The following is a 26611-nucleotide window of genomic DNA, read 5'->3' as shown; positions in this document are numbered from 1 at the left end:
TTTTATTTATGTTTTTATTACAAGAGTCTAGCAAAACAAAACGTTTCAAAACCATTTGAAAGTGCAGCAGCGTAACCGGCTTCACACGACAAATAGGGGCAACACTAGAAACTACAGCGATTGAAAATCTTTGTCTGACTTTCAAATTCTTGTATATGTGCTACGCTGTAAAGGAGTAATGAGTTCTAGCACAAATTACACAACAGATTAGATCTCCCATTGTTTTTTTTAGTATTTTACATCCCATTTCATAGAAACCAGAAATGAGAATCTCCAACAAGTAAACGGCGTTGAAACAAAGAACTTAAATATCATCAGATTAGTCTCATGGTCGCCGTAGGATGGATTGTTTTATTGATGTAGGACTACTACGTGTTAATACTTTCTTTCAAACCATGCGGAAATTCTAGTTTGTTTGAAACTGTGGTTCTGCATTTCTCTGGCTGGCATGGAAACCACCCAGGAGCGAGGTTTAGTCAGTGACATTTGGGCGGGTATGAATCTCACATTTCCCAACAACAAAAAAAGCATTTACAATGCAATAGGTCTCGCATTTGTTAAAGTTGGAGCTATTGGCATTGAAAATTATGTTTACTTTATTTCCAGTAGATTAATATGATTTGCATAGTGCTATTGCTTTGGTTATGATCCTGTGACAGTGGAGAACGAGCTAATGGGAAATAAAAAAGAGCCAGACACTGATGAAGGGCGGTATAGGGGTGGTCGGGTACCATTAGGAGAGATGACAGGCTGAGGTGAAAAGAGGAGTCCGGTATGAAGCAGCGACTCTGGAGAAGGAAGGGCCAGGATAACAAGCAGTAAAAAAGCAATAGGTCTCGCCTATCATCAAGTTAAAGCCATGTGCTTTGCTATACAATAGGAAAAGTGAGACCAGAGTCTGGGTTCGGAGACCTGTCTTGTATAGTGGCTAGATACAAAATATTATTTTGATGTGGCCAAAAAAGAAAGAAAAAATGTCTTTCTTGAGTCCCCTCACTCACCGGAGTTTCCTCACGGTGACATGCTTCATCATTGGGGCCATCCCAGTTCTCTACGAAAAGGGGCGTGCTGCGACTTGCGAATTACGTAGGAGCACTTTTATTGTGAAGGACTATGTGTGGTGCAAAAAAAGGTGTAGTGGGGTGGAGTGGGTGAGTAAGTGGATTAACAATACCGTACTAGTGGGCCTCAATGTTTTATTCTGCTCCTAGGTTGGTATATTAAAAATGGGGTTATACTGTAGACCGACCAACTATGGAGGTAGGTTCAGTATATGGTCAACATGTTTCACGCTACCCCTAGCGTTTCTTCAGGACCATACAGGGACCAGCCCTGTATTTGCCACTCCTAGAAACCTAAATCAAGGTTAGGGATGATTAATAGAAAAAGATAATTACAATGGTGACCGCTGTTCAATATTTAAACATGCGTGGTTCAGACTTTCATACGTGGTAACTTACTGACGTATGTATTGCTCATAGAAGAACATTTCGGACCGAGGGGGAAGCAGCTAGGTAATCCCGTACGGCGTTGCTGAATAGGAACATTGCTTCCACCGAAGCGACACCGCCCCTCTCAGAGACCATGAAGTGCTATTAAGCACCCTGAAATGTTCTTCTATGAGCAATACATACGTCAGTAAGTTACCACGTATGAACGTCTGAACCACGCATGTTTAAATATTGAACAGCGGTCACCATTGTAATTATCTTTTTCTATTAATCATCCTTAACCTTGATTTAGGTTTCTAGGAGTGGCAAATACAGGGCTGGTCCCTGTATGGTCCTGAAGAAACGCTAGGGGTAGCGTGAAACATGTTGACCATATACTGAACCTACCTCCATAGTTGGTCGGTCTACAGTATAACCCCATTTTTAATATACCAACCTAGGAGCAGAATAAAACATTGAGGCCCAAAAGTACGGTATTTTTATCCACTTACTCACCCACTCCACCCCACTACACCGTTTTTTGCACCACACATAGTCCTTCACAATAAAAGTGCTCCTACGTAATTCGCAAGTCGCAGCACGCCCATTTTCGTAGAGAACTGAGATGGCCCCAATGATGAAGCATGTCACCGTGAGGAAACTCCGGTGAGTGAGGGGACTCAAGAAAGACATTTTTTCTTTCTTTTTTGGCCACATCAAAATATTATTTTGTATCTAGCCACTATACAAGACAGGTCTCCGAACCCAGACTCTGGGCTCACTTTTCTTATGTCGCTCTAGGAGGACGACCTGCTCTTAAGCACCTCCTTTTCCCTCTGTTTTTTTACTTTGCTATACAATACCATAAGCAAATCAAATGACTTTAACCTAATTAAAGGCAAGACCCATTGCAATTTCAATGCTCCTCAGAACGCTTTAGATAAAACTATATGTCACACAAGAGTACTCATGTATAGCTGTACCCCGAAACACTTAGCATGTATAAAGGGTATAAGTAAAGGTGTTCATTGCCCCCTACAAAAAAAACAACAGCAATAAGAAACACGCATCCCATACAACAATAAACACACCTAATCGCCGAACAACTACAAGTGTCAGATGTGCACTATTAAAACACACCAGGACCGCAACGTCACGCGCAGCATCAAAGTCCATCACTGATTATTCAAGTCACCTAAATACCCAAATGCCCTGTTTACACCTTTCACTGAGGCCTTTAAGGAAGAGGCCTTGTCTGCCTGGAGGAGCTCGAGTGGACAATAGACATGTGAAGTGAATAACAAAGCAGGGGGGGTGCTGGGCCGGATTAGGCTGAAGGAAAAGGGCAAATTCAGCTCCTTGCTACCAATCCCTCCTTACCGCACTTAAAATCCCTCACTCCAAATGTGGCAGCTCAGCAAGGCGCATTCCATTGGGGGACGGGGTGTGGCGTAACCCCAGAGCTGCCAACTCTGCCGATATTTAATTGGGGAACCACGTTCGTGCCACGGCTGTGGCTCAAGGTCCTGAAATTCTAGGCAACTCACTTTATCTCCTGTGGCTACAAAAACAAATCTGTCCTTGTGTAAAGGGTGCTCACAAAGTGTTCCAATACCTTTGCCTCGAGTTCACGCTATAGAGAAATGTAAAAAATATATATGTTTATATGATGCTGGCTATGAAGTTATAACTATCTGAAGGTGCACACAGGGCATGGGAACATTCAGGAGCTATACGGAGTAGCGGTTTAGTCCCCTCCCAAGCTCGCTGTAACCCCTAACCCATGTTTTAAAGCTGCTCTCCAGACTGCTGGCCACTGCTCCTCGCCTGCTCCCTGTCCCATACAGGATCGTATTTCACTTTTCGCAGCTCCTGGAAGGTTATTCTCCAGAGCCCGATCCATGGCGAGGCTTTGCGGGGCTAAGTATCTACAGCCAAGTAGGAGTGTCCAGAGCAGGGGGAGAAGCAATGGGGGAAAATGAAGAACCCCTGGTAGGGTGCTCGGGGTGAGGTGGCCCTGGGAAAGAGAAGGGTGCAAACGTAAGATCTAAAGAGAGAGACGGGGACAAGGGTCAGACAAGCGACTTCCACATTGATGTAAAGTAGCACCTGTATTCCTACAATCTATCCCAGGCAGACAGTGAGGAAGTGGGCGAGCCCAGGAAGGTTTGGAGTGTGGGACCATCAGCAATGTGGAAACAAGCAGCCTGCTGAAATATTGGTGCATAGGGAGACTCTGGTCAGTGGAACATCAGGCTGCACGCCATGTACGCATACACAGAAGCACCGCAGAGATGGTTGCGCTGCCTGCTGTTTACATGCAAGGTAAACCGTCCTTGCGTGCTGCTTATATAAAGTGCAGTAAAAAAAAAAAAGCTCTCGACATTGTGCAAAGGCTTGTTCATAATTGCATCACGCTTTCACTGTAAGTGAAAGCGCTGCAAAAACAAACATGCGGCTGCCCTTGCCAAAGCCAAATGAGAACAAAAAAAGTGCATAGTGGCTAATTAGGAGACACGGTCTCCCGCCGCCAGTAAAAGATGCAATTCCGGTGGGCAGGGCCAAAAGCGGACATGGTGGTAACCAGGAGGGGCTAAAAACCCTCCTGGACAATGATAACACCCGGTTTTGCATAATTGGCGAAGCAAAATGACACGCACCAATGCAAAACACGGGCGGAGCAGAAAGCGAGCTTCTGGAATCGTATCGAATCCAAGAAGCCCTCGCAAGGCAAGAGCAGCGCATGCGCACTGCCAGCACCAGGCGAGACCTAAAAAGGTAGAGCCTATGAAGTGCTGGTGGGGAGTGTCACAATGAGAGACTGAAAGTTGGTGATAAAATAAGTGACTGGTGAGAAATGGAGATCCACTGGTGAAAGGAGGGACAGAATGGCGAGGGGAGAGATAGCGCATGAAGGAGGGGAGTGGAGTGCTATTAGAAGATATTGAAAGGCTAAGGTGAAAGGAGTCTTCCACTAAGAAGACGAGAGACTCTGGTGAAAGGAGGGACAGTGTGACAATGTGAAAAGAGGGACAGTGTGACAAGGAGAGCAGAGAAACATCAATGAAGTAGTGGTAATGTTTTTATGCAGGTTATTTTATTTGCAGTGGCAGTTTTGTTTTTAGTAAATTAGAGTTACAGCTATTGAGGCTGCAAATCAAGTGATCGGTGCTGAGGAGACAGCAGGAAGGGAAGTACCTTAGGGTGGAGTTGGGGTGGAGAGATGAGAGCCTGGGACAGAAAAGCAAGTTGGGTTAACAGTGAACAGCAGGAGGGGGGTGATCTGGGTACTGGAGAAAAACCAGCTGTTGGCCCAGCACCTTCGGAAAAGCAAATCAATTTGTTTGCCAGTGTGAAATAAAGAAATGGAAATACATAGTGAAAGCGAATCCGTTCTTACACAATGAAAGGCGTGTTTTAAGTCAAAGCGTTGCCATTTAGAAATAAATAAAGATGCAAGGCGATGCAGATTGCTCGTTGCCACACCTCCCTGTGCATTTTCCGATGTGTTTACTTACTTCAGCGTCTGAATCGAAACAAATAAGTGGGTAAATTAGTCTTTTGGATCTGACAACAAAAGTTACAAATCCTCATCACGTGCAGCTAAAAATCACAAATAAAAGCATGGATGCAAATCTAGATACAAACAATCCCAATCAGCATTTGTCTTGCGCATTTAAATTTCTGAAACAGTTAAAAAAAAATGTAATAAATTGCGACTTCCTAGGGAGATGAAATGGTAATTATTTTCTTGTGAGGGGAGGAGCTTCGGAGGTACTCTCATCGACGGAGGGTGCTGTGTGCCTGAAGCGAGGCAGAAACTAAGTCTGAAAAACATCTATGGCATTGAGGGGAGGAACGGATGGAGCTTTGTAGGTACACTGATTGTGGGGCAGACACTGCGCATCTGAAGCAGCGTTTATGGGTGTTGGGCACTCTCGGTGCACTGAAAGCGCTTTCAGTCAGAAACACAGTGTGAAACGTCTATTGCATTGAGGGGAGGAGCGGGTGGTTCTTTGTAGCTACACTAATCGTGGGGCAGGCGCGGTGCGTCTGAAGCTGAGTTGATGGTGAACAATGCACTGCGGATAGGGCTCCGCCGGCCTCACACTACTCTAACCGGCTCCTGTCCTGACCTTCCAGGGCCTCTGCGTGGCTTCCAGTGGGTCACCGAAGACTCCAACAAAGACTACACCAACTGGAAGGCCCCTGGAGCTGGGAGCAGCTGCTCACAGCGCTGCGTGACCATGCAGAGTAATCTGGCCTGTTGGGAAAGGGACTGCAAGAACCAAAGCCAAGGTTTCCTGTGCGAGTTCACCTATCCGGGCACTTGCAGTCCCTTAATACTCGGCTCTGGCCTCGCGGTGACCTAGGTGACCCCTTTCAGAGCTAATGGTAGTAACTTCATGGCGCTGCCACCTGACACGGTGGCCTCAATCTCTCCTGACGGATTGGAGCTTCACTGCCGAGGCCAGGACAGCACTAGATGGGTTGCCCAGAGCCCAGGCCCCTGGCACTGCGAGGTGGAGAACGGAGGCTGCAGCCACAGCGGTCGAGAGGAGTCTGGCATTGCCACCTGCCCCCAGGGCTTGGAGCTGGCTAAAGATGGACAGCAAAGCATCCTGCCCCCCCAACCCCTGCTCCAGCCGCAGGTGCGCCCAGCTCTGCTTCCTCAACACCACCAACAACGTTCCACAGTGTATGTGCCAGGAAGGGTAGGAACTGGGCAAAGTTGGCACCAGCTGTCACGATGTCGACGGCTGCCAGGTGAACAAGAACATATGCAATCAGCAGTGCGAGAACACAGTGGGGGGGGGGGGCTTCCACTGCCTCTGCCACTCGGGCTACGAAATCTTCGATAACAAGTGTGAGGACATTGATGAGTGCTACGGCCAGGTGTGTGAACAGAACTGCATCAACCTGCCTGGCACCTACAGGTGTGATTGTGACCTGGGGTACAGCGTAGACTCTAGCGATCCCAGAAAGTGCCAGATATTCTGCGATAGCAGCGAGTGCCCGGCGGAGTGTGACTCACACACCATGGAGTCCTGTCACTGCCCTCAGGGGAACATCATTCAGAAAGGCGATGCCAGCGTGGTGCAAGCGTTCAGTGTGGAGGGCACACCTAGAACGGTCTGTGTGGATATTGACGAGTGCCTCTCGGAGTACTGTGACCAGGCCTGTGACAACACCCCTGGCTCCTTCCGATGCTCCTGCCAGCCCGGGTACACTCTGCAAGCCGACGTACTGTCCTGTAAACTTGATGGCAACGAGGAAGGGAGCTCCAAAGACGTCACCACCCCCACAGCAGTACCCAGGACCACACTATCTCCACCGGAGCCCCTTCATCTGGGCATCATGATTGGCATCGCGGTGGGCATCTTGTCCGTCCTCATTACCATTGTCTTCCACTGGATCAGGAAGCAATGCGTGCACGTGGTGATGGACTGCAAATGTAAACACGCCGAGAAAGGCGTGGTGCTGAGACAGGACACCTTGGGCATCCCCTCGCACCAGAAACTTTAGGAGGCATGGGAGAAACCATGCGCGGAAAGACTAGAACCTATTGCAGACGCACGGACCCTCGCTCCAAGGGTGAGCCATGCAGATAGGACAGACTCCCTAGGAGTTGGGGCCATAAAGACAGGCCCGCGGCATGCCCTTGAGCCCAGCAAGCGCTTAGACAATGCGCCTTCACCAGAACGTGACTTTTAAGAAGCATAGATCTCTTGTCTTTATGGGGCCATGTGTTTCTAATTAGAAACACTTGGCCCCATAAAGGTAAAGTGCTTTGCGACTGCAGCAAAGCAGGCGACCCAGTCCGGATTGGAGGCGAAAGGGCGTCAACAAAAAACCCTCATTTCCAATGGCAGGCCACCATTTAGCATAAACGGTGACGCAAGCCAATGGAAATGAGGGGCGGGGCTTCGAGTCACTTTCGGAAAAAGCCCTCATCCACAAAATCTCTCGCCAAGCGAGCAGCGCATTGCGCTGCAACACCACGTGAGACCTAACCAGTGGGTCTCTGGGTGTATGCTTGAATGGACTATGGTTCAGGGTAGACTGTTTCCATGAGGAGCAAGGTCAGTACTGATTTGCATTAGATGGGCTTCTGGGCAGTGGTGGCTGACACAGAAAGAGTGGTGAGCAGGTGGAGGGGGCACACAGGGAGTTTTATAATAAAAAAATGTAAAGACTTACCTGGTGCTTCCCGCCACCTCGTGCTCTTCTGCTTCTAGCTCCTGGTCGCAGTAGTCCCTGGGACAGCATCACGAACTCCCCATCCAATCCGCTTGCTGCTCTCAAGCATGAGAGCAGCATGGGGGATTGGCTTGAGCGAGCTGGATTAATAATCGCTCAGGCACAGGAAGTCTGCGCTGTTTCTCCAACTCGGCTGTGTAATACAGCTGGGTTGCAGAAACCTTAGTGCGCATATCAGTTTTGTCAGCCTGAGACGTCCGACCCATCTGACATGCTCACTTAAAAGAGCACCTACCACTCCTCCCCCCCATCCCATGGCTCGACCCGCCCCTCCCTGCACATGCTGGCTCAACCAGCAGCTCAAAAAAGATAAAATATTGTTTTATTTTTCAGTTACCGGCTCTGAGCCAGTGGGGCGACTCTTATCCACCATTAAGGGGCCACTGCTGCTTCTGGGGCCAATTTAGAGACTGGCGGACAGATATTCCATTGCAACAGCAACAGACTATCCTGGATGCCAAACTCAAGGTCCATCCAAACTATTTTGAGTCAGGGGGAACACAAATTTTCAGCTAAATGAGTAAACTATACTCTGTCCCTGTAAAACTCAGACAGCCCAACAGAGTAAGTGACATCAGAAGTAAACAATCGGAAGGTCCACCCTATTTAGATCCAGATGACTTTAACTGTCCGTCACCGTCAAGAATATTCAGACAGTGAGAAAGAATAAAAAACAATTTAAAATAATAAAATAATTAAAAAATAATAATAATAATAATAATAGAATAAAAATAGTAAAAATAATAATAATAATAGAAAAATTAAAATTAAAAATAAAATGAAGTAATAAAGCAATAGAGTCATAAAATAATAAAAATAAAAAATAATAAAAAAATAAAATTATTAAATACTAAAAATACAAACAAAATAATAAGTAATAAAGTAATAGTTATAAAATCACAAAGAAATCAAGCAATAAAGTAATAAAGCCATAAAGCAATAAAGCAATAAGACAATAAAGCAATAAAGCAATAAAATAATAAAAATAATATAATAATAGTAATATTCCCTATCATGGGAGAAAACTCACATAGTGCGGGGGCATTAGTTTGTATTTTATTTTTAAAATATAAACTCCCGCTGTGGAAAAGTTTGATGGTCAGCTATCATATGTATTTTGACAGAGCCATCCATCAAACTTATCCTATGTTGCCCGACCCGATCATGATGGCAGTTCCTCCAAATGCACATGGCTAGCAGACCTCTCTCCAGCAGGACGGCTGATCCTCACCGCCTCTTGCCATACTTTAGAGGCATCCAGCCGCCATCTTGCCACCGGGCTGGCAGTCTGCGTGTGTGTCTCCAAGCCGGGGTGAGTTTCGCCAAGAAGCTTCGTTAAACGGAGTCTGAGAGCTTGACCCCAGGATCAGGACACTCCCCAGGCATTCCGACGTACGGAATTATGCCCAATATTTATGTCCAGGGCAGAGGATTAGTAGCGACGGGGGATGCTCCGGACGGAGCTCCGGAGTCCACTCCCGCTCTAGAGCCCATACATTCCTGGTGTCTCAAAGTATTATTTCCCTTTTCCCTATCTCTATGTCAAGAATTATGTTTTAAGAAGCTTAGCAGACTCAGCAAGCAGAAGAAATGTAGCTACACATGCTACACATGCATTATCATATCAACATAAACGGATAATATATTGTTTGATTATACAGCTATTGAGCAATGTGTTTAAGAGGATATCACTATTTCAATGCATGTCTACGAAAATTATGATAGCTTTGTATTCATGTTCTTGAACACCGGACCATAAGCTGTCTTGGGGATTCGTTTGGAGAGCTCTTTCATTTTAGTTTTGTGCTATAAACCAATAAAAATGTTTGGAACTAAACCCCCCCCCCCAAAAAAAAAAAACAACAAAATGATATGTGGTATCTGCTAATGTGCAACTGCTGTGTTCAAACCAGCCATAAAACTATGGGGTCCCTAGGGAAAGTTTGCGTGATGGGCTTTTAGCTGTCCCACAAAAAGGAGTCGACAACACATATGACACTTGGGGGAACTGCTACAAGCAGAACCTTTTATTTCTGGGTCTCACTCTAGCTAAGAGGGATATCGCACAGCATTGGAAGGCAACAGACAAATGTATGACTGCCGAAACTGTGGTTTTTCAGGCGAGAGGGTGCCCACAGAAACACAGGAATATCTGGACCCTATGGGCCGCTTACAGAGGTATCGATCTGCAAAAATATCGCAGTCAGCCTCCCATGATCCCATTGAATGAATGGTGGTTAGCAACTCACCTGTTTAGTCCAATGACTGACTATTTGTGGCTGGGTACTTACGTATAATGTGCATGTAATGATCTCTAGGTGTGTTCGGTGTAGTTTGAGGTATTTTTGATCTGGTGTTCTGCAGGCTATATGGGTTTTGTATGATGTACCTACATACTATATGCCACGCACATTATTTGTACTATCTTTGCCGGGCCTCGCCCATTTGGTACCTTGCAAAATCAGTAAAAGTGCATTAAAAAAAAAAGGAGCCGATAAGAAGTGGAAAGCGTTAGACAGCTGTAAGGCGGGTAGGGGTGGGGATGGTGAGAACCAAAGTTTTGGCATCTGCTTACTGAACATGTTTCAACAAGTTAACTTACATGCAATTATCAGTGAAGGATAGGCTTCACCAGCACACAATTCTAAGCTACACAATCAATCATTCACTAAGCCAGTAGGTTGCCTAGCTTTGGCCTGCTGGTGTCATGCTCTACTTTTTTATTTTATTAATGCCAGCATAGCCCACAAAATTGAACCCTCAAAATGAAACATTCCATGGCAGCAGCCATATATGAATGCAATAAAGTATTTTTAAATCTGAAATCTGTTTTACAGATAACAGAACGTCATGGGTGCTTCCATGTACACTGGTGTACGTATACCATGTATAAAAACCTTTTAGTTTTCATGCACAAAACAGGAAAATAAGATTCTTACTGGTACAAAAAAAACAGTAATTTCAAAGAAGGGAGGGTGATCAATTGATCAGAAAGGCACTCTTTACCACTTAGAAAAAGTGGAAGGTCCGGTATCAGCTAGTGCCCTAGGCAGACATGAATAAACAAAACTGGGTTGCTGAAACGTTCCTAGAGAGGGGATGGTGTATGTCTGGCGTGACCGAGGGTGTAAAAGTAACACCTTTGGGCATCCATTATGTTGGATGTATTTGCCTCACACACCCATCTGGGTGTCATGCTTCATCATCGGCGTTTGCTCCTCGTCGGGGAGGCGGTGCAATCCCCGACGGGCTCACCTCAATGAGGGGCTCTTTGGCGGAGATCTTTTGTATCCAACAGCCTTATGGTGAAGTGCGGGTGTGTGGGTACTGTGGCAAGTAGCCTAAGGGGTGAGTTAAAATGTAGGGGGATTGCCGGAAACTATTTTATTCTGGGGGTATCCCGCTGCAGTTAAAAACGTGAAGCTCACTTGCTAGGTGCCAACCAGTTAAGTGGATTGGCCCTAGAGGAGCTCAGATGGGGAGTTGGTCAACATGTTTTTCGCATTGGGATATTACCCGCGATTCATCAGGACCTATCAGGTGTAGAAATTATAGAAAATACTTAAATTAAATTAAACAGCATGCTATTGTCATGTCTCTACCACCTTACGTGTGGGGGTCAGTTGCCTCTGTGGTTCAATCCTATGCCTAAAAGTCAGGGAAGATGTGCCACATGGGCATTCGGCGGGTTAGGTACCACGGGGGTGGGCCTTCAGGTTTGGCTATACTGCCCGTGTCCTTGTTGCTGCACCTACCCTACGCCGCCGAGCTCCGGTTGGTACTATTAGTTAAAAGATTTCTGCTACCTAAAGACCAATTATACCGACAAAGCACTAAAATGTTTTTCTTTTTTTAAACAAGGATAAACATTAAAAAAAAGCATTGGCAATGTCAAGTTTATTCCATCAGCCCTGGCAAAGAAGTACACTTATTTTGAGGCAGCTGGGCACATGCGACCAGATAAACACCATCACCCACAGTGCAACAGAGACAATCACTCAAAAGGGCTGACCGACTTTCAAATGTGTAATACTATGGTGACAGGAGCAAAATATGAAAGACAGTTAAACACACCACTAAATAAAAAGGTCTGACCTATATGCATGCATACATGTATGCATTATTTTTTATTTATGTTTTTATTACAAGAGTCTAGCAAAACAAAACGTTTCAAAACCATTTGAAAGTGCAGCAGCGTAACCGGCTTCACACGACAAATAGGGGCAACACTAGAAACTACAGCGATTGAAAATCTTTGTCTGACTTTCAAATTCTTGTATATGTGCTACGCTGTAAAGGAGTAATGAGTTCTAGCACAAATTACACAACAGATTAGATCTCCCATTGTTTTTTTTAGTATTTTACATCCCATTTCATAGAAACCAGAAATGAGAATCTCCAACAAGTAAACGGCGTTGAAACAAAGAACTTAAATATCATCAGATTAGTCTCATGGTCGCCGTAGGATGGATTGTTTTATTGATGTAGGACTACTACGTGTTAATACTTTCTTTCAAACCATGCGGAAATTCTAGTTTGTTTGAAACTGTGGTTCTGCATTTCTCTGGCTGGCATGGAAACCACCCAGGAGCGAGGTTTAGTCAGTGACATTTGGGCGGGTATGAATCTCACATTTCCCAACAACAAAAAAAGCATTTACAATGCAATAGGTCTCGCATTTGTTAAAGTTGGAGCTATTGGCATTGAAAATTATGTTTACTTTATTTCCAGTAGATTAATATGATTTGCATAGTGCTATTGCTTTGGTTATGATCCTGTGACACTGGAGAACGAGCTAATGGGAAATAAAAAAGAGCCAGACACTGATGAAGGGCGGTATAGGGGTGGTCGGGTACCATTAGGAGAGATGACAGGCTGAGGTGAAAAGAGGAGTCCGGTATGAAGCAGCGACTCTGGAGAAGGAAGGGCCAGGATAACAAGCAGTAAAAAAGCAATAGGTCTCGCCTATCATCAAGTTAAAGCCATGTGCTTTGCTATACAATAGGAAAAGTGAGACCAGAGTCTGGGTTCGGAGACCTGTCTTGTATAGTGGCTAGATACAAAATATTATTTTGATGTGGCCAAAAAAGAAAGAAAAAATGTCTTTCTTGAGTCCCCTCACTCACCGGAGTTTCCTCACGGTGACATGCTTCATCATTGGGGCCATCCCAGTTCTCTACGAAAAGGGGCGTGCTGCGACTTGCGAATTACGTAGGAGCACTTTTATTGTGAAGGACTATGTGTGGTGCAAAAAAAGGTGTAGTGGGGTGGAGTGGGTGAGTAAGTGGATTAACAATACCGTACTAGTGGGCCTCAATGTTTTATTCTGCTCCTAGGTTGGTATATTAAAAATGGGGTTATACTGTAGACCGACCAACTATGGAGGTAGGTTCAGTATATGGTCAACATGTTTCACGCTACCCCTAGCGTTTCTTCAGGACCATACAGGGACCAGCCCTGTATTTGCCACTCCTAGAAACCTAAATCAAGGTTAGGGATGATTAATAGAAAAAGATAATTACAATGGTGACCGCTGTTCAATATTTAAACATGCGTGGTTCAGACTTTCATACGTGGTAACTTACTGACGTATGTATTGCTCATAGAAGAACATTTCGGACCGAGGGGGAAGCAGCTAGGTAATCCCGTACGGCGTTGCTGAATAGGAACATTGCTTCCACCGAAGCGACACCGCCCCTCTCAGAGACCATGAAGTGCTATTAAGCACCCTGAAATGTTCTTCTATGAGCAATACATACGTCAGTAAGTTACCACGTATGAACGTCTGAACCACGCATGTTTAAATATTGAACAGCGGTCACCATTGTAATTATCTTTTTCTATTAATCATCCTTAACCTTGATTTAGGTTTCTAGGAGTGGCAAATACAGGGCTGGTCCCTGTATGGTCCTGAAGAAACGCTAGGGGTAGCGTGAAACATGTTGACCATATACTGAACCTACCTCCATAGTTGGTCGGTCTACAGTATAACCCCATTTTTAATATACCAACCTAGGAGCAGAATAAAACATTGAGGCCCAAAAGTACGGTATTTTTATCCACTTACTCACCCACTCCACCCCACTACACCGTTTTTTGCACCACACATAGTCCTTCACAATAAAAGTGCTCCTACGTAATTCGCAAGTCGCAGCACGCCCATTTTCGTAGAGAACTGAGATGGCCCCAATGATGAAGCATGTCACCGTGAGGAAACTCCGGTGAGTGAGGGGACTCAAGAAAGACATTTTTTCTTTCTTTTTTGGCCACATCAAAATATTATTTTGTATCTAGCCACTATACAAGACAGGTCTCCGAACCCAGACTCTGGGCTCACTTTTCTTATGTCGCTCTAGGAGGACGACCTGCTCTTAAGCACCTCCTTTTCCCTCTGTTTTTTTACTTTGCTATACAATACCATAAGCAAATCAAATGACTTTAACCTAATTAAAGGCAAGACCCATTGCAATTTCAATGCTCCTCAGAACGCTTTAGATAAAACTATATGTCACACAAGAGTACTCATGTATAGCTGTACCCCGAAACACTTAGCATGTATAAAGGGTATAAGTAAAGGTGTTCATTGCCCCCTACAAAAAAAACAACAGCAATAAGAAACACGCATCCCATACAACAATAAACACACCTAATCGCCGAACAACTACAAGTGTCAGATGTGCACTATTAAAACACACCAGGACCGCAACGTCACGCGCAGCATCAAAGTCCATCACTGATTATTCAAGTCACCTAAATACCCAAATGCCCTGTTTACACCTTTCACTGAGGCCTTTAAGGAAGAGGCCTTGTCTGCCTGGAGGAGCTCGAGTGGACAATAGACATGTGAAGTGAATAACAAAGCAGGGGGGGTGCTGGGCCGGATTAGGCTGAAGGAAAAGGGCAAATTCAGCTCCTTGCTACCAATCCCTCCTTACCGCACTTAAAATCCCTCACTCCAAATGTGGCAGCTCAGCAAGGCGCATTCCATTGGGGGACGGGGTGTGGCGTAACCCCAGAGCTGCCAACTCTGCCGATATTTAATTGGGGAACCACGTTCGTGCCACGGCTGTGGCTCAAGGTCCTGAAATTCTAGGCAACTCACTTTATCTCCTGTGGCTACAAAAACAAATCTGTCCTTGTGTAAAGGGTGCTCACAAAGTGTTCCAATACCTTTGCCTCGAGTTCACGCTATAGAGAAATGTAAAAAATATATATGTTTATATGATGCTGGCTATGAAGTTATAACTATCTGAAGGTGCACACAGGGCATGGGAACATTCAGGAGCTATACGGAGTAGCGGTTTAGTCCCCTCCCAAGCTCGCTGTAACCCCTAACCCATGTTTTAAAGCTGCTCTCCAGACTGCTGGCCACTGCTCCTCGCCTGCTCCCTGTCCCATACAGGATCGTATTTCACTTTTCGCAGCTCCTGGAAGGTTATTCTCCAGAGCCCGATCCATGGCGAGGCTTTGCGGGGCTAAGTATCTACAGCCAAGTAGGAGTGTCCAGAGCAGGGGGAGAAGCAATGGGGGAAAATGAAGAACCCCTGGTAGGGTGCTCGGGTGAGGTGGCCCTGGGAAAGAGAAGGGTGCAAACGTAAGATCTAAAGAGAGAGACGGGGACAAGGGTCAGACAAGCGACTTCCACATTGATGTAAAGTAGCACCTGTATTCCTACAATCTATCCCAGGCAGACAGTGAGGAAGTGGGCGAGCCCAGGAAGGTTTGGAGTGTGGGACCATCAGCAATGTGGAAACAAGCAGCCTGCTGAAATATTGGTGCATAGGGAGACTCTGGTCAGTGGAACATCAGGCTGCACGCCATGTACGCATACACAGAAGCACCGCAGAGATGGTTGCGCTGCCTGCTGTTTACATGCAAGGTAAACCGTCCTTGCGTGCTGCTTATATAAAGTGCAGTAAAAAAAAAAAAGCTCTCGACATTGTGCAAAGGCTTGTTCATAATTGCATCACGCTTTCACTGTAAGTGAAAGCGCTGCAAAAACAAACATGCGGCTGCCCTTGCCAAAGCCAAATGAGAACAAAAAAAGTGCATAGTGGCTAATTAGGAGACACGGTCTCCCGCCGCCAGTAAAAGATGCAATTCCGGTGGGCAGGGCCAAAAGCGGACATGGTGGTAACCAGGAGGGGCTAAAAACCCTCCTGGACAATGATAACACCCGGTTTTGCATAATTGGCGAAGCAAAATGACACGCACCAATGCAAAACACGGGCGGAGCAGAAAGCGAGCTTCTGGAATCGTATCGAATCCAAGAAGCCCTCGCAAGGCAAGAGCAGCGCATGCGCACTGCCAGCACCAGGCGAGACCTAAAAAGGTAGAGCCTATGAAGTGCTGGTGGGGAGTGTCACAATGAGAGACTGAAAGTTGGTGATAAAATAAGTGACTGGTGAGAAATGGAGATCCACTGGTGAAAGGAGGGACAGAATGGCGAGGGGAGAGATAGCGCATGAAGGAGGGGAGTGGAGTGCTATTAGAAGATATTGAAAGGCTAAGGTGAAAGGAGTCTTCCACTAAGAAGACGAGAGACTCTGGTGAAAGGAGGGACAGTGTGACAATGTGAAAAGAGGGACAGTGTGACAAGGAGAGCAGAGAAACATCAATGAAGTAGTGGTAATGTTTTTATGCAGGTTATTTTATTTGCAGTGGCAGTTTTGTTTTTAGTAAATTAGAGTTACAGCTATTGAGGCTGTAAATCAAGTGATCGGTGCTCAGGAGACAACAGGAAGGGAAGTAGCTTTGGGTGGAGTAGGGGTGGGGAGATGAGAGCCTGGGACAGAAGAGCAAGTGGAGTTAACAGTGAACAGCAGAAGGGGGTGATCTGGGTACTGGAGAACAACCAGCTGTTGGCCCAGCACCTTCGGAAAAGCAAATCAATTTGTTTGCCAGTGTGAAATAAAGAAATGGAAATACATAGTGAAAGCGAATCCGTTCTTACACAATGAAAGGCGTGTTTAAAGTCAAAGCGTTGCCATTTAGAAATAAATAAAGATGCAAGGCGATGCAGATTGCTCGTTGCCACACCTCCCGGTGCATTTTCCGATGTCTTTACTTACTTCAGCATCTGAATCGAAACAAATAAGTGGGTAAATTAGTCTTTTGGATCTGACAACAAAAGTTACAAATCCTCATCACGTGCAGCTAAAAATCACAAATAAAAGCATGGATGCAAATCTAGATACAAACAATCCCAATCAGCATTTGTCTTGCGCATTTAAATTTCTGAAACAGTTAAAAAAAAATGTAATAAATTGCGACTTCCTAGGGAGATGAAATGGTAATTATTTTCTTGTGAGGGGAGGAGCTTCGGAGGTACTCTCATCGACGGAGGGTGCTGTGTGCCTGAAGCGAGGCAGAAACTAAGTCTGAAAAACATCTATGGCATTGAGGGGAGGAACGGATGGAGCTTTGTAGGTACACTGATTGTGGGGCAAACACTGCGCATCTGAAGCAGCGTTTATGGGTGTTGGGCACTCTCAGTGCACTGAAAGCGCTTTCAGTCAGAAACACAGTGTGAAACGTCTATTGCATTGAGGGGAGGAGTGTAGGGTGACCAACTGGCATTGGTGCAAATTCAGGACGGTGAGTGTAAAAATTCAGGACAAAGGGTCGAAATTCAGGACAGAAATTCAGGACAGGAGGTCAAAATTCAGGACAAAACTACAGGACAATTGGATACGTTTTACAGACACATCAGAGGTCGCGCAATAGTATAGAAGTAAGCCCAGCCATATCCAAACATATTCAACAATTTGCAAACCTATCCATCATGTATCCTTCCATCTATTATTTCACTCACCCATCCCCTCATCCATCCTTTCACTCATCCATCCATTATCCAACCATCCACCCTTTCACCCTATCCATCTGTACACTCATCCATCCACTCTTCTACCCATCCATCCATTCACTCATCCATCCAGCCATTTACCCTTTCACCCATCCAGCCATCCTTTCACTTACTCATCCACCCACCCACTCACTCATCCTTCCACCCTTCCACTCTATCAGTCATCCATCCATCCTCCCTTTCTCTCTCCATCGACCCTTTCACTTAGCAATCCTTCCTTCCATCCATCCACCTACCCATCCATCTACTAATCCACTAATGAATCCATCCATTGACCCTATCACTCATCCATCCTTTCTCTCATCCATTTATCCTTTCACTCCTTCACTCATCTATTCATCATTTTGTCTATCTACCCTCCCTTTCACTCACTCATCCATCCTTACATCCACCCTTTCACTCATTCATCCATCCATTCACCCTTGCATTTATCAATTCATCAATCCATCTATCATTTCACTTATCCATCCACCCACTCGCTTATCATCCACCTTTTCACTCATCTATCCTTTCACTCATCCATCCACCCTTTTGCCCATCCAGCTACCCTTACACCCATACATCCAGCCATTTACCTTTTCTCTCTTCCATCCTTCCACTCACTCATCAATCCATCCTCTCTCATTATCCATCTATTCAATCTTTCATTCATTCATTCACCCTTTCACTAATTCATCCAGCCATCCACTCATATAAATTTTGAGCGGAGCCTTTTTGACAAGAGGCCCATCAAGAACTTCACCCTCGCTGCATGAGCCACTCCAGGACTGGGACAGAAGCCACCCAGGGCAGAGACAGGATTCACCACAGGAGGGGGACAGGAGCCATCACAGCCGGGGGGGGCAGGTGGGGGGAACAGGAGCCATTACTGGGGCGGGGCAGGAGCCATCACAGAAGGGGGAACAGGATCCACCAGAGTGGGCACAGGGGTGGGCATGCAGTATTCTAGTATAATCTTGGCCTTTTCCAGGGTGGGGTAGGGCTCCTCACCCCTTCCTGGACAAGACAACAAGAAGACAGGCTCTTTCCAAAATGTTAGTTTTGTTAATCAGTGTGGGTGTGATTGTGCCATTTCTTAATTTTATTACATTAAGACTGCATGTTAGAAGAACCCAGGTTTGTTTAAAATTTAGTGACAGTATTTAAGCTCTGTGAAGGGAACCTGTGCTGCGCAGTGTAATCAGGGCGGGTTCTAGTATTTTTGGCGCCCTGGGCAGAAATGGAATGTGTGAAGCCCTAAATCGCAGAGACATGGCGCATTCAGTGCTGTTTGCATCTGAATAGATGCCCTGCTCCTGAAGCTGCCGCCCCTTTCTCTTCGTCCCCTTCAAGCACCTCTTAACAGCCCATCAAGGGCTGGAGGTGTGAGGGTTGCCATCCCGCTGTGCCTCTCCAGTGCTGCCGGGTATCTGAGGAGCTTTGCAACAGCCTCGGAGTCAAGAAGGGAGGTGGGTGGAAGCTGTGCAGGCTTCAGGGTGGCGCGACCGGTGCCCGGGGTTAAAATTACGGACAAATGGTGTCCGTTAAAGAATCCTTCACGGACAACGGACAGACGGCCGAAATTACGGACTGTCCGTGAAATTTACGGACGGTTGGTCACCCTAGGGAGTGGGTAGTTCTTTGTAGCTACACTAATCGTGGGGCAGGCGCAGTGCGTCTGAAGCTGAGTTGATGGTGAAAAATGCACTACGGATAGGGCTCCGCCAGCCTCACACTACTCGAACCGGCTCCTGTCCTGACCTTCCAGGGCCTCTACGTGGCTTCCAGTGGGTCACCAAATTGTGCATTGTCATCTTTGTGATCAGTTGTAGTGTCGGTTGTTAGTAGGTCCTGGTTATTGGGCATGACTTGATTGAAGTGATTGCCAAGATAGTTTGCCCATGTTTCCTCTGTGATGTTAGATGAAATCCCAGTGTGTGTTGGCCTTATAAGGGAGTTTATGGTTTTCCAAAACCTTGCCCCGTCATTCTGTTTGATGTCTGAGTTAAGTCTTGCCCACAAGTTGTCCTCAATTGTTTTATTGGCTTCCCATTTTAGCTTTTTTAATGATGTTTTCAGTGTGCGTAGGTGATTATGCTTGGCAATATCCCTGGGTTCCTGATGTAGTTCTCTCAGCAGACGATAAATCAATGTTTTTTTTTCCTTGATTTTTTCCTTGTACTCTCGAGAGAGATTATCCGTAGTGCCGAGCTTTACATGTACTTTGGGCCTCGAAGCATAGTTGGACAAGGTTTTTGTAAATTGTTCCCATTTCGTAATTTCGCTAGATCCGATGCGAGCCACAAAGTGCTGTTTTGCCCTTTTTATTAAAGTTTCGCCAGTAGCTGCCGAGTATAAATTTTTTTTGAAGTTGACAGTATAGACCGTCACTTTTGGTGCATTTGATCGCTCGAATGTGGGTTTCGCAATATCCAGAGCAATTTCTTGAGGGCAGTGATCGCTGTCTGTTTTTTTGCCTATCCGAAACAAGGTTATGTGTTGAAAGAGAGGTAATGAGATAAAAGTGTAGTCTAGTATACTACTTACTCTTGTTGAGTGAAAGGTTGGAGCGGCGGGCTGTCTCCAACAAACCTGCCATTTAGAGCTCTGATATTGAAATGTTCCAGTTCTTCTAGTATCTGGGATCCCTATTTTTGTTCGTTTAGATGTTTGCAGCTTCCCTTGTGGTGGTATGTCCCAGGATGAATTTTGAGCTATGGTTACGTCTTCTTGTGAAGTGCCCATGAGGTGGAGATTAAAATCCCCGGTGAGCACAAGATTTGTTGTTAATCTTCCCATAATGCACTTCTCCAAGAAGTTGCATAGTTCCTTGGCTGCATTTTTTTTCCCGTTTGGGGTGGACATAGGCGTTAATCAGGATGCAGTCAGTATCGGCTTTGCCTGATTCTGGCTGTGCTAAAGGTAGCTTGACTGCCAATGGGGCTGCAGAAGAAGGCCCAATTTCTTTTACCGTAACAAAACTTGTAGTTGCTACGTATATTGCTAGGCCGCCTTGCAAGTGCCCATATTTACTGTCTTTTTTGCGCCTGAGTAAAAGCGTAGGTACCCCTGGAGATGTGGTGGTTCAGCAAGCCATGTCTCCTGTAGTGCCACTATATCGAATGAACTTATATAATCTATGAATTCTGAGTCTAAAATTTTGGTGGCTAGGCCGTTGATATTCCACGAGCATATGCGCAGTGGGTTATGCTTGCTCTCACGTGGGTTTAGGCCAGTTTGTCAATTGTTGTTTTTTATTGTTCTCGCAATCCATCTTAGATCTGGCAGCTCGATTGGGGCTACCCTATCAGCTCCGTTCTGTCGAGTAATTTCAATATGGTTGTCATTACCTGTTCCGCATGGCCCTACCGCTCCTCTAAGAACAGAGGTTCTGAGGCTGCTTACATTGTCCCTGGACTCCAGCTTTGCTACTGGATTTAGTATATCCGGGTATCCTGGCTTTATGTATGGATTTATCATGATACCCCAATTTTTTAATATCTCCCATTCGGATAGGATTTTCTGCGATATTGCTCTGGAGGCCCAGGTTGCTTTTGTTTTTTCCCTGCCAGTGCTGTCTGCATCTATGAATTCGATCAAAACCAGGTCTGAGCCTGCCACGTCTGCCAGAGAGGGGATATGGGATAACAGCCGTAGTATGTTACCTCTGTTGAGTATGTTGTGTCTTCCCTTGGAGATAAAATCTGGATTAAACCATATGGCATCTGGTACTTTCCCTTGTTCATTTATGGCCCAACTTCCTTTGTAGGTGTCGGTTGGTGATTTCAGGTCCACACATTTGTATTGGTGTTAATTTTACCTGGTAGGTGTCGATATTATTTGCCCCGCCCGGAGCTTGATCGTGGCCGCGCTGAACAGATGCAGGAGGTTTGGCCTTTTGGTAATTCTCCCCGTCCCACGGGAGACGGCGCATGTAGTCCGCAGTTTTTGCGAATGCTGGTTCTGCTATTGTTTGGTTGACCCGTATGTGTGTCGGCACGGTTACTTGGGTGATGGCGAATAGTTGGCTATCCGTCAGCCCGTTACCGTTTCCTTGCTTAGAGGGCCCCGGATTTTTCCCAGCCCTTTTTCCCGAAGTGTTTTCTTGTTTGATATTTTGTGTGGCATTGGGACTGGTCGTCGTGCTATTTTTTGGTGCCCTTATCAGATCAAAATCAGTAGGAGCTTTACTGTTCCCAGATGGTTGGGAGCATAAGTTTTGTCTACGTTGAGATGGGGCTTCTTGTTCTTCGTGTTTGGTATTGCCCGGTTTTTCCAAGTGCACAGTTGTTTGCCCCCTTTCGTTGGTGATTTGATTTGATGTTATTGCATCTGCTGGGGTCTTAGCTGTTCTGGTGTCTCCCACAGGTTGGGGGGTGCTTTGCTCTACAGCGGAAGTTCTCCCAAAAAGTTGCATAAATCCTTTGCGTTTTGAGTAAAGCTTATATTTCCTGCCTTTCCGTTTTTTTGCTCGCCTTTGTTTGGCGTTCATTTTTAAATCATTGTTGTCTTCATCCAAGGTTTCAGAGGGTGAAGGGCCTGTTGTTTCAGTTTCGTTAGCCTCTATTCTTTTGGGTGTATCTTTTGTTTTAACATGTCCTTGTATGACAGTTGTGGAAAAGTAAATTTTGCCATGTTCTGTGTCCCTACGTGTCATCCATCATATGTTATGTGTGCATGATTAAATATGCATATGTATTCCCCATGTTCGATTCAAGACGCAATTATAGTTGTGTCCACCTCTAGTATGCCAGTTTCCAGCCCTCGTGAATACTACGAATATCAGGCCTATGTAAAGCTACGTTGCCACGTTTCTCAGTGTGCACGTTATTCCATTATAAAGTTCCCGTTTTTAGGCCTCAAAAGGGCCTGGACACCAGATTCAGCTCCTGTCTCCTGAAGCCTCGCTGAGGAGCGATACAGCCCCCACCTGTATCCTCGACCCTTCACTTACTTCCTGCCTTGCAGTGCCCGGTGCAGCCTGGCTCAGCCTCTGAGTCTGCCAAGAATATGTTATGATTCCAGTTATCAGTTCAGTCCTCCTTCTCTGCATTCCTAAGCTACTGAACTGCATCAATAGTTTCCGTCATTGTCTAGCCTTCACGTCTCCACGTTAGAGAAATACTGCATTTAATGGTCATTTAATATTCTTAATCACGCACTACATGTAGAATACATGGTCCAGTCTCAGAATCAAGTTAGCCTTTCCCCTCCTAACTTCTAGTTCCTATCAACATGTTCCCTAAACATCAGATACTAGATAGGGTTTAGGTACATGTCGCCCTGACTCTCCAGACTTCAGTCTCTGCTCCTAGCACAGAGTTCATAGCCCCCAGCTTCTCCTAGTAACACGTCATTGCTAGTTTGCGCGCACCATCAGGTTAGAGGTCCCGGCTCCTTAGGTAGCCCCCTCCATGGTTTCCGCCCCATTCATGACATATCCTGTTACGTTTGCATCACATGTCTATGTATACGCCCAGTTACACCTACTTTTACCCTTATCTTTCGCGACTGCTACGCGTCACGCCTTCTGCTCCACCCACTGCTACGCCTACTGCAATGTAATGCTATGTGTTTGCGTTATGTATATATGTTCATGTATTGTTATTAAAAGTCAGCGCGCTCATCCCAGATCTAGCCCCAGCAGCTGCTGGGCCCTGTCATCCTATTCCTATGCAGGTCTGTCCTGTTCCTGTCCTTATGCTATATTAAACCTGCAAAACTCCTACTACCTCGAATCTTGACTCTTATTTATTGAGCTATCTGTTATGTTATATGTCTAGTCAAAAAGAGAGGTATTATTTATTTATTTACCACATAATGGCGCCCGAACAGGGACTTGCCCTTTCCCCACGCGTCGGTGAAGCCACGCCGACCCCCTGACCCTCTGCAGTCGTGACGGAACTCTTCTGTGCACCGGCAGATATTTCTGCTTCAAGTATCCCTCAGGCCCACGGAGGAGACGGAGGAGGCGGTCCAGCATCCAAACGAGACGGTGGAGGAACGCGGCGAGTCCCGACCAGAGCCCAAGCCAAGAGTCCAAGGTCCGAGGTATCCGGAGGCCCACCCGTAACTGAAGTCCGTCGTCGTCGTAGCAGTCCAGTCCAGTCCGAGGCCTTCCGTTCTTGCTGCCCGGTGAGTACCATTACTGGGGTAGTATCTAGACAGGGTCAATCTAAATTGACTCTGGTCCGTGGGTTGGTGGTACACAGACTCACAAACGAAGTGTTCACCTAGGTGGATACGGGTCTTGATGCGTCCCTTTATGGGACCGGTATGTTCCGTACTGTTTCAGCAGTGCATCCAGTAAACTCTAGTCTGTTCCGTTCTCGAGAAATTCTTGTGTTTCTGTTCTCAGTATTCCAGGTAATATTCTGTCCGAACTGTTATGTTATGATGTTGTTCAATGTATTTCCAATGTCGTGGTATGCCTGAATTGTTCTCCAAATTGTTATTGTTTCTCGTGTATTGTATTGTGTTCCGATTCAAGTTTACAATGTCTCTCTTTTCGAGATTACGTCAGCTAAAAACTAGAAAGGGTTTGTTAGAAGAAGCAGTTCCTGTTCCGCCGAGGGACAGTCCAGGTCACTTTATGTATCAGAAGCATGGCATAAGCGCCATATTGTATCTAGATTTATGGGTAGAGTATACCAAACAGTTAGAAGAAAAGTATAGATGGCCCGTATCGGGTACATGGGATGCCGAGTGCATCATGCGAGTAGAAGAAGCATTATGGAAAAAGAAAGCCAGACAGTCACAGAAAGATGCCATCGAGTTATGGCGCAAAGAAGCTCATAAAAGAACTGAAAAGGAAATCAGAAAGTCAGAATTAAGTAGAGAATCCTTAGAACGAGCACAAGAAAAAGAACTAATCGAGATTGGTGAACAAGTCAAAGCCGAACAGTCAGACAGGCAGAGGCATGCCCTTAATAGGGGTATGTATCCTCTCCTTGCCGAGGACTTGCCAAAAGCGACCCCAGAGGCATCCAGTAATTTCCCGCCACCATTAGTTCCGACCAAGCTACGTCACAAACAGACCGCAGCTGATATTTTTATTTCGTCCTATTTGGACGACACAGTCCCAGAATATGCAAATCCTGTTCGCGCTCCGCCAGTCCCTGTAAATCAGGCACTTCCCGCTTCTCCAGACACCGGAGTACCTGTTACGGTACCCCCGGTCCAGCCCGCCATACAAGTCCAGCCTGCATTTCCATTTCCCACTCTGCCAGGACGAAGAGCCTCAGTAGACCTAGACTCCAGTTTAGGGGCCGCAGGGGGAGGTACTCCTCAAACCCCGCCGCCACACAAGCGTTTAACGACAGCCGAATTACATGCACAAGCGTCACAGCGTACGCCCAGACATCAGACTGTAGCAGAAATAAGAAAATCCCTTGCCGAATGCGGCTATGATCCAGTCCCAGGCGAGGATAATATGGTTTTATATTCATTCCGCGTAAGAAAGGTGGCCGAGTATCTAGTCACCTTACCGAATATGAAAGAAGATCTAGACAGAATATATCGTTTCATCCGTACAGGGGATGATCCAGAAAGCATTAGCGAGGCCATGTCTCAAAGGAAAGCCGAGATCCAGCTCATGATATTAAAGTTTCTGATCAATTGTCTAATAAGAGAACAAGATTATCCGTCTAAAGATCAAGCCGAAATGAGAACCCTGACAAGGTGGAGTGATAATATAGCCGAGGGTAAGCACAAGACCGTCGGTGCTATGGAGAGTATGTACAAGAAAATCCGTAGAGAAATAATAAAGATACACGAACAACGTAAAGCAGCACAAGTAAGCGAGAAAGAAAGTAACTCTGATACTGAAGAGATAGAGGACGAGAATCCCGCCAGAATAGCGTATGTAGGAAAATCTAGATTTCCAGATCGCCATTTACGCCTAGAACACAAGTCTATTTTTCATTCTCCAGCACCAGAACAAGGTTCTCTAGAACAAGTATTCCAAGCTACCGATCACATTCTGAAATCACGAATCGGTTACAGTCAGTTAAGTACCATGCATGAACAAGAACTAGCCCGATCAGCAGTCCGATGGATTACTGATTCTACCACTTTTCCAGACGAAATAGTGGCACAAATGTTTCTGAAAATGCCCCCAGCCGAGCAACGACTGGCGGGTATGTATATGATTCAGCACCTCATTACATTGTATGAGGGTCAACACTCTGATCCAGGTCCGTTACATGATATCCTGAACGAGTTACTCCAGTATAGATGGAAAGGTCTAGGTACCGACTTAATTAGTGTCATTCTAGAACAGCGCCACAAATATAGAACGTTTCTGAACCCGCATTTTGTTCATGTCTCACCCCCAGAAAGTAAACCCTTTTACATGGAGAGACAGAATCCGTTACGAGAAGTCCACCCAGTTAGAGGAACGGGTGGCGAACTAGAACGAGTGTTTGTTTACACTCCGATTACAAAGATGGAACTCCTCGAGATGAAGAAATTAATTCCCTGTCATGACAAAGATCCAGCAGGGTTCCATAGAGAATTAAAAGACATGCTCCGTATGGGAGAATACACATATCCAGATATAATTAAAATGTTAAAGGTTCTGCTGCCCGCAGGGGTGTATGAAAAGCTCAAGGAAAAAGAATGGGAGGTGGGGGAGAAAAAGATCGATTGGGCAGTTCTAGAAGCTGAAGATAAGGCACGAGTACCAGGTACCGGTCTTGGAGATAAATGTAAAGAATTACCGGAATTATTAATACAAGTTTTACCCAGATTATTGACAACTAGAAAAGAAGACTGGGATGCAATCTCAGCCTGTAAACAGAAGCAAGATGAGGATATTAGTGATTTTTATTCTAGATTTGAAAAGTGTTTTAGTATCAACAGTGGCCTCAAGACAAGTAGTGAGTCATACCCTCACCTTTTTGTTACTAAATTAGTCGAGAATTCAAGCCCACAAATTAAAAATCGAGTTCTGAAAGTCGAAAGTACCTGGCAAGCTAATACCCCGTCCCAGATGTTGCAAATGCTCCAATACCACCAGAATAGAATCAGAGAAGAGCAAGAACACGAAAGAAAACGTATGAAAGACACGAAAATG

General features: G+C 45.6%; 1 pseudogene; it reads left to right on the top strand.

The window, feature by feature from the left end:
* The first annotated feature begins 5497 nt into the window (after positions 1 to 5497).
* On the top strand, positions 5498 to 6956 carry LOC144798134 (thrombomodulin-like; annotated as a pseudogene).
* Positions 6957 to 26611: the final 19655 nt, after the last annotated feature.

The sequence above is a fragment of the Lissotriton helveticus genome, chromosome 12 (assembly GCF_964261635.1).
Source record: "Lissotriton helveticus chromosome 12, aLisHel1.1, whole genome shotgun sequence".
NCBI lineage: Eukaryota > Metazoa > Chordata > Amphibia > Caudata > Salamandridae > Lissotriton > Lissotriton helveticus.
This window is presented reverse-complemented; position numbering and strand designations above follow the sequence as displayed.